We start from the raw sequence: 8,764 nt of genomic DNA, 5'->3' as shown, positions 1-8,764 counted from the left end.
CTTCTGTAGGTGAAAGTTCATGAAATGCACAAGCATTTCGTAGCATTGTTTCGATGTTGGTCAAACTCACTGGCGCCACCACCACCTCCTCCTCCTCCTCTTCGACCTGAGCATCACGCAGATCAAGATGGTGATCTACTGCTTCCACGTAGTCAGTAACATTGACGTTCACAACTTCACCATGATGAACCCACCTAGTATATGTGACCGACATCCTGTACAAGTGTAGATGATTTTGCACAGTTGACTGGGGTCTTGTAACTGAATTCATACAACTGCTACACGGGCAGAGCACATCTGATTTAGGACCACCGTACTCAGCTCTGATAAAGTTCATGAAGTTTTCAACCCCCTCAACATATGCAGCGGAGAATCTTCAAGCAGAAGTTATCCAAGTCCTATCCTTCTGTTAGACATACAAATTAGTTCTTCTAATAGATATTACAGTAAAAACATATATGCTTTTTTATGAAGTCCAGAAAAAATTACCTAGGTCGATGTCTAATGCTATGGCAATATATTTGGATGAGCAGATCAAAGTAACGAAATATATTTAAAGCTAATTCAGCAAACAGATGTGAGTGCTAAATTATGGCAGGCTATTTCATCAGTCAATGAGGCTGAGCACACAGCCATCGAACTATCGAAGGCCATCACAGCAACAAAGATCGAGTATAAAACGGTGTAGAGCTATTTCACCTAACAGATTGGCTACTAGACCATGGCAATCTACGTCACAATAAATATATGGTAGGATATTTTAGCAACTAATTGGGCTTGGCATGCCATCTCAGCTAAGCAGATTGAGTGCAGATCAGGGCAAGGAAGATTCTTAAGCAGAGCATATTGACTGTAAACTACTTGGGCAAACAGTGAGATTAACAGCGTCTATCAGCTAACATTCAGCGCTACACCGACATGCATGGGGCCTTTGTCTAGAATGCGCGTACCGCGGGAGAAGCTAACCGATGTGCGTCTCCACACGAACGTCGCCAGCGGTGGTGGCGCTGACCTTTGTGCGCCTCCACAAGAACGTCGCCAGCGGTGGCGGCATAGCTAGCGGACGGCTTTGGCGGAGCGAATGGAGTGGATGGGGACGGGGGGGGGGGGGTTGGGGAATATTATGGGCTATTTGGCCAAAGGCCGGTTGAATTTGGGATTTGGGGGAAATTTTTGGGGGTGGGGGGATTTTCATGCGGTGGCGGGGAGAGTTTGGCGCATGGTCTGTTTCTCCAAGAGCAGTCTCACCTGTCAGTGAAGAGGCAAGCGGAAGCGCGTTCCGTTTGTGTGAGCCGTGTGCAGGACTGAACATGTGTGGGGTGCAATGCAACTGCGACAGGGGTGATGTGAGTGTCCCGCCTTTTTTCCTTTTAAACTAGGTGCTTTGCCCCCTAAAAAAACTTGGTGCTTTGCATGATCCATCGATACTACTACTAGTAATCCAGTAATCCCGACTAAAACGGCGCAGCCGGGTCTTTTCCCGCGCGATATGCTTGGAGGTTGGCTTAGTTGGGGTTTTTAGGACGAGAAATGCTACACCTACGTAATCCCAGTTACGTAATTGACGTAATGTGAAACGTGTGAGGTGTTGATTGTAGATTGGGGGGAGGGAGGGGCCCACCACCATGAAAATCAGGGAGGAGAGAGAGAGGCAATTTACGTTAACCCTTTTGTAGGTTCCCGTAGATGTAGAATGATGTGAAATGCGTGAATGTGTAGTGGATGTACTATTGGAGTGCCTAAGATAAATTGTGTATGTAGACCCTATGTGTTTGTTTACTTTGCATGTTAGCTTTGTCTCAATTCAATAAAAAGCAGACTTGGTGATGATGGTGTACCTGCCATCCTGCAATATAGGTCGTCCGATCTATATCTAACGGATAGGAAGGAAACTATGAAAATTTACCCGCACTCCTATCCACATTTGCAGATAAGGCCTTCTCTCGTTCATCCTTTTCTCCCACAAGATCTTAATGTTCCGTGCAACGCACATGCATCTTGCTAGTACTCCTACAATATACTATATTATTGGAAGTTCATATACACTGTCCGAGATTAATGCAAACACGACAGATTTTCATTAAATTTCGAACTTTTATAGGATAGGAAAATAACAGAAACCCGACCCTAAACCTAATCTACGGTGGTGACCGACGTCCTCCATCTGCGATCTCCATGTACGAGGGCGGGGTTCAAGACGAAGGTGCGGCTCCGGCGAGGAAGAGTAGAACATAGGAGACGGACCGGCCAGTTGGCACACCATGCCCTGCTACCTCCCATGCCCTACTCATCCTCGAAGGAGTCCCCGACCTCGGTAGTGTCGAACGTTGGACGGCGACAAGTAGGACGCGTGGCTGGCGGTGCTCCCGTCGTCGGCTGCCATCATGGCCACCGCTTGTGCGGTCGCGTCCGCGTCCGCGTCCGGCCACACTGCTATTACATCACGAGCGGCGACTTGAGCGAGGGTGGTGACCTCGAGCTTCATCCCCGAAGACAAAGCTCTCCCGCAGAGCGTTCGCGCTCATGGTCATGGCGGATGTGGTGCCATTAAGTCTCCGGAGTTGGTTCCTCAGGCACCGAGCCTCTTAGCGACGACATACAGACGAACGGCATGAATGCGGGTAGCTGGCGTCGGCTGGGAACGCACCGCGCGAAGGCACAAGGGACGAGGGTTTTTGGTGTGCCAGGGTAGTCAGCTGCGGTTGTGGCAATGTTGGAGATGCCCTTTGCTCAGATGTGACCCCACATGTCATTGAAAAAGCAAGACGACCCGACATGGTCTCAGGTCCTGGGGATGTAGTTGGCCGCGCTACACCACTGTGCGGACGCGTCGTGGCACGCACGCACTTCGGCACCCCATGCATCCTCGACGAGCCAGGTGTTGATCTACTAGTCGTGCCACAGCGCTAACGCCACCCTCGGCACACTGAAACCGACCGTGTCCAGCGACGATGAGCGTGTCGCTCACCATGGTCACCCTATCCAGAGGCGGTGCTGGAGCTGCGCCATGTTGCTGGCCCCCACGACCCACATGAATGGTTGCCGATGGCGAGGAGGTCGTGGGCCGGCTCCTCCATTGGACTAGTCTGTGCCACGTCGTCCCGGCAGGTGTGCCCCACATGTAGGTTTCCCTGTTTTCCCGGCCATATTCGAGCATCAGTGCTCCGTGTTGCGCATTAGGTGCAGAACAGGTGGTTTTTGTGCCCTGGTTCAAATGTGGTACAGTACCAAGTTGTTACCCTAGCCCCAAGTGTGGTGGTTTTGGGTACGGTACCACCCTTTTCCTTTTCAAGTAGTGAAGCATAACACTTGATTAAGTAGCTGGATGGTGTGCTAAATGTAGGTGTCCGACTATTTGAAAGAATAATTGAGGTGTGCCCGGTCTGTGCCCGCATTTAGGGGTCCAACTTACCATGTTCCAGCAGTAATAACTATACTAGTCCCTGCGTACTCCCTCTGTTTTTATTTACTCCGCATTTCAGCTTTGCTCGAAGTCAAACTTTGTAAACTTTGACAAAGTTTATAGATAGAAATAATAACATATACAATAACAAATCAATACCATTAGATTCATTATTGAATATACTTTCACATCATGTATATTTGCTATTGTAAATGTTTAGATTTCTACTCTTACTAGCAAGATGCCCGTGCGTTGCACATAACATCAAGATGCATTTGTATGACTAGTTTATCTTGTGAGAGAAAAGGATGAACGAGGGAAGGCCTTATTTGCAAATGTGGAGAGGTGTGTGGGTACCTTTTTGCAAAATTGCCATAGTATCCTCCTATCCGTCAGATATAAACCGGACGGCCTATATTGCAGGATGGCAGGCACACCATCATCACTATCCCAGGTGCATCTTGAACTTCGCTCGAGCGAGGCCGATGACCTCGCTCGAAATGAACCACCATCCCAGGTGCTTGCTTAAACTTCGCGGTGTCATATGTGGTTGCATGTTGCATATGGTGTCTAGCTTGTATTCAAAAGGCCGAAGTCGGTCTTTATTAAGATAAGGAAAGATATTTTTTACATGAACCACCATCCCATGAGCACCAGAAGAAAAATAGCTAGTGAGGGCACTAGCCGATCCAGTTACAAACCCAGCATAGAGAGGCATCACCTGGAAGCCAACTAAAAAGCCACGATGGTGGCGAAGTAGCCTGCCTCCCACCAGGCTCTCAGGTCCTAGATGATCATGCTCACCACCCCAGCCGGATGTCTAGCTTGTATTACTTCCAATTTGGTTAAATTGCATTTGCTTAGCTTACAAATTATACCTTTGAATATGACATGCCTTCCTGTTTTTGGTACATACTAGTACATCTGTCTATTAACCATGTTCTTACACCAAAGTAATGTTTTTGTGTATCCCTCATCAATCACTTATGATGCGGCAGTCAGGCCGGTGGACTACTGTGAGTAAAGATCCTCATTTAAAGAATGCAGTGTCAGCCTCCCGACATGATTCTTAAGAGATAGCAAGGCTAGATGAAGATAGTGAACGTAGCTCTGTAGTCGATTACCCCATTTCCCCTACATTAGCATCACAGGTGCTTGCTCTAACTTGATAGTGTGATATGTGGTTGCATGTTGCATATGGTGTCTAGATTGTAATTCTTCCAATCTGGTTAAACTGGATGTGCTATTCTGCTTAGTTTATACATTATACCTATTAATGTGACATGCCTTCCTGTTTTTAGTACATAGTACATCTGTCTATTAAGCATGTCCTTACAAAAAAACTATTGTTTTTTTGTATCCCGCATCAATCAATATGACGAGACACCTTTAGTATATGCAGTGTGATATTAGTCTTCATATGATTCATAGCATGCGCTGCTTCTAATTTGTTGAAATGCCATTTATGATGGGACGCTTTTAACTTGGCAGAGTCATATTGGTTGCATCTTTCATGTGGTGTCTAGCTTGCATTGCTTCTTATTTGTTGGAATGGTTTCTGCTTAGTTTAGACAAATAGTTGTGAACATGCCATGCCGTCCTGTTTTTCGTAAAATTTCCATCCTGGTATCATGTGTTTGCCTTACATCAAAGTAGTGATTGTCAGTGTCATGCATGAATGAGTTCTGAAGAGTGCATTTTATTGCTTTTTCTTGTCGATTAACTTGACAATTCAAAATCAATAAAGCGGAAGGAAGTTAGCAAGACAGCGGATAAAAGTGCTCCTTCCAAACAGAGGGCCTCTACAGATTCTACTGCTCCATCCCCCCAAGATGATTTGCAAGACAACACATGCATAGACACTCAACGTAGTTGTGTTGATGATGAGCACATCTCCCCTAGTGCACCATCACAGGTGCTCCCTCTAACTTGGCACTGTTATATGTGGTTGCATGTTATGTATGATGTCTAGCTTGTATTGCTTCTAATTTTTTTTGAATTCCGTCTGCTTACTTTACACATTATACTTGTGAATAAGACATGTGTTCCTGTTTCTAGAACATACAATATTCGTCTATCACACCGTGTTCTTACATCAAAGTACTACTATTGTGTAACCTGCAACAATCACTTATCATAAGACACGTTTGACTTGGGAGTGTGATATAGGTTACATCTCGCATTCTTTTCTAGCTTGTACTACTTATAATTTTTTGAAATGGCACTTATGACGAGACAATTTTAACTTGGTAGAGTGATATTCATTGCATATTTCATCTGGTGTCTAGCTTTCATTGCTTCTAATTTCTTGAAATGCCTTCTCCTTAGTTTACACATCATAAGCTATGAATATGCAATGCTGTGAATATGCAATGGCACTAATGACGAGAGACCTTTAACTTGGTAGTGTGATGTTGTTTCCATCTTGCATATGATTTATTTCTTGTACTGCTTCACATTTGTTTAAGCGCCATTTATGATGAGACATTGTTAACTTGGCAGAGCGATATTTGTAGCATCTTTCATATGATGTCTACCTTCCATTGCATTGCTTCTAATTTAGTGAAATGTCTTCTACTTAGTTTACACATCATAGTTCTGGTTATCTCATGTCATCATGTTTTTCGTACATATTACATCATCCTATCATGTGGTTGTCTAACATCAAAGTTCAGTTCTTCTGTATCACGCATCAATTTGTTTTGAAGAACTAAATTGTTATTCGTTTTTCTTGTCAGCTTGACTTAACATGGCACGGAGAAAGAGAAAGCAACACAGAATGACAGGGAAAGGGAAGCGGAAGAATCCTGCAGATTCTGCTGGTACTGATGGTGCAATAGAAGGTCAAAGTCCAGCAAACAATTGTATAAACAGGGTATCCCGTGCTACACGAGCTGCAAAACAAGCCAAACAGAAACAAATAGCTGCCGCCAAACAAGCAGAGACAGCCATAGTTGTTGCAACACCTTCCACATTACCACCAGCTGCACGAGTTACTCGTTGGTCAAATCAGCTAGCAGCACGTTCCCAAGCTCCCTTGCCACCTGACACTACTTCTGAAGCACTCTTGACACAAGATGAGTTGGCAAGATCAGATGAACTTTGTGAGCTTCAACAACAAGAACATAGTTGTCGGAGTCAAGTTACAGTTGCATGCCACAGTTTGATATACACCTAGGCGCAAGAGGAAACAAACATCAGGGATAATGCTCGATAGGTTAACTAAATCTAGAGGAGGAAGAATAAATCTAGAGGAGGAAGAATGGAGATCTGTTTTGAGGCAGGATTAAAAAGGCCATGTGATGCTACAGAGTCAGCCAAGTTAGTATCAGAGGTAGCGGTTGTCGTTAGGTGTCATGTACGTATCCTCCCAACATGGATTCAGTACATGAATGACATAGACAAAACCCAGTTCAACACCTTCCTCAACCATTTATCTGTAAGTATGGTTATGTATGGAAACTAGTAATATTGTCTTGCTCTGTCCCATACTTTCTAGGTTGCTGATAATGAGACTCCCATAATTTTCAATAGATGAGGTTCAAGTTGGATAGCCAAGATGATGCAACCAAACAAGCTTGCACCCATGTTTTCAAGTCTGCTCTGCGACAGTATCGGTATAACTTGAGGGAAACTCACTTTGAAGGCAAGGCTAACAGTGAACTTGCCCAAACATCTATAGTGGAAAATATATCAGACTGCGAGGGTCTTGTAATTAGCTGATGTTTCACTCTTTTCGTTGTACCATATTATCAGATCAATATTGACTTGTTCCAAATGCAGAGGAAAGCCCGCAAGGACCAAAAAGTACCTGAACCAAATGATGTGGAAATCTTCAAGGACTGTCACACCAGCAAGACGAAGGGCATGACTACACCAGTCAAAGCCGCTGTTGTAAGTCCTTAATCCTCATGCCTTTTAACTACTACTTATTCTGACTTGTGCCTTGAACTGCATGGTTTGCAGCCAATATCTATTACTCTTTTCAATTTTATACACAATTTCTTAGTGTATCATTGCACCTTACAAGGTTTAAAAGAGAGGAGTGATGTTCCTTTGATCTTGACCTGTAATCTAGTTCCATGCTGGACTTGCCCACACAACGTTACAATTGCCTGTTTATCTGTTCTCAGTTGTTTTGTAATATGAATGATGTCATACTATCCTTACCATATTATAAACTTTGTCTCTTTATCCTTTGCTGTCAATACAATGTGAAGAAATAGACAATACATTAGCCATGGTACATGGTCATATGTTTGGAACCTGGTTTTATTATGTACTTTGCAGTAAAATACAACTAATATTTTACATGGGTTCACCAGAATAAGTTATGTATACAGACCAAAGCTATTTTGTTTGGTTTTTTTGCCTCATTAGTATCTTCTGTTCTGGTACTACTAATGTAAAAACTCAACTTTTCAGTAAGCTATGGAAAAATGGTGGAACCGCCACCTTCTGAAGGTGGCGAGGCAACTATAACAGCAATGTCAGCTCTTGCTGCAGTGGGTCAGTACCTATCCACTAATAGTGCCAAAAGCACGTTCCTGCGTAATACTGGGTTGGTTGTTAAGGCAATCTCGTCCAAATGCTTCATGATCAAGATATGCAAGCTCAAAACAATGTTATATATGCGCTCTAGACACAAGTCCATTCCCTAATAGAGACCCTTTGTGAAACAAGGACATACATTGTTCGATGTCATCAAGATATGCATGGTTTTGAAACTAGACTATCAAACATTTGCTATGTTGTTCGGGAGCCTAGGAGAAATGAAGGCGAAGGTTATGGTGCTTCGCTGGACAATACAACATGAAAACGTAACAGTCAGGTCAAATGAACTGAGCTTCTGAACTTCTGGTGGTGCATTTATCTGCCAGACTATTAACTTTTATGCCAACCTTCCTTTTGTTTTATAGTTGTAATTTGTTTTGTTGCGATACAAAATTTGTTCTTAACATGCAGCCAGCGGCTGAAGAAAACAGCAAGCCATTTTTGTATAGTGTAGGGTGTTCCCTGTATTTGCACTGGTGGCCATCTTTGATACCCAGTGGATGTAATCTGTGCAATCGCCTTAATAGCCTAGCGTTAGTTTCCGGCTTATTTTTTCCTAGTCTTCTTTTCCCTGGTTTGCTAGTGACCGCAACAACCATGGGCCATATACGGATCGTGGTAACCTTGACGCTGCTATGGGTCATAGGATTCATGGGCCTCCTACGGGCCGTCGATAAATGGGCCTCCAATAGGGCCATAGAGTCGGTGGGCCTCGGGCCGTCGGATAAATGGGTCTACATGGGCCGTAAATGGGCGTATTTGGTATCAACCTAGCACAGTAATGGGCCGTTAACAGGTCGGAGGACA

Source organism: Triticum aestivum, chromosome 7A (assembly GCF_018294505.1).
Source record: "Triticum aestivum cultivar Chinese Spring chromosome 7A, IWGSC CS RefSeq v2.1, whole genome shotgun sequence".
NCBI classification, from domain to species: Eukaryota; Viridiplantae; Streptophyta; class Magnoliopsida; order Poales; family Poaceae; genus Triticum; species Triticum aestivum.
This window is presented reverse-complemented; position numbering follows the sequence as displayed.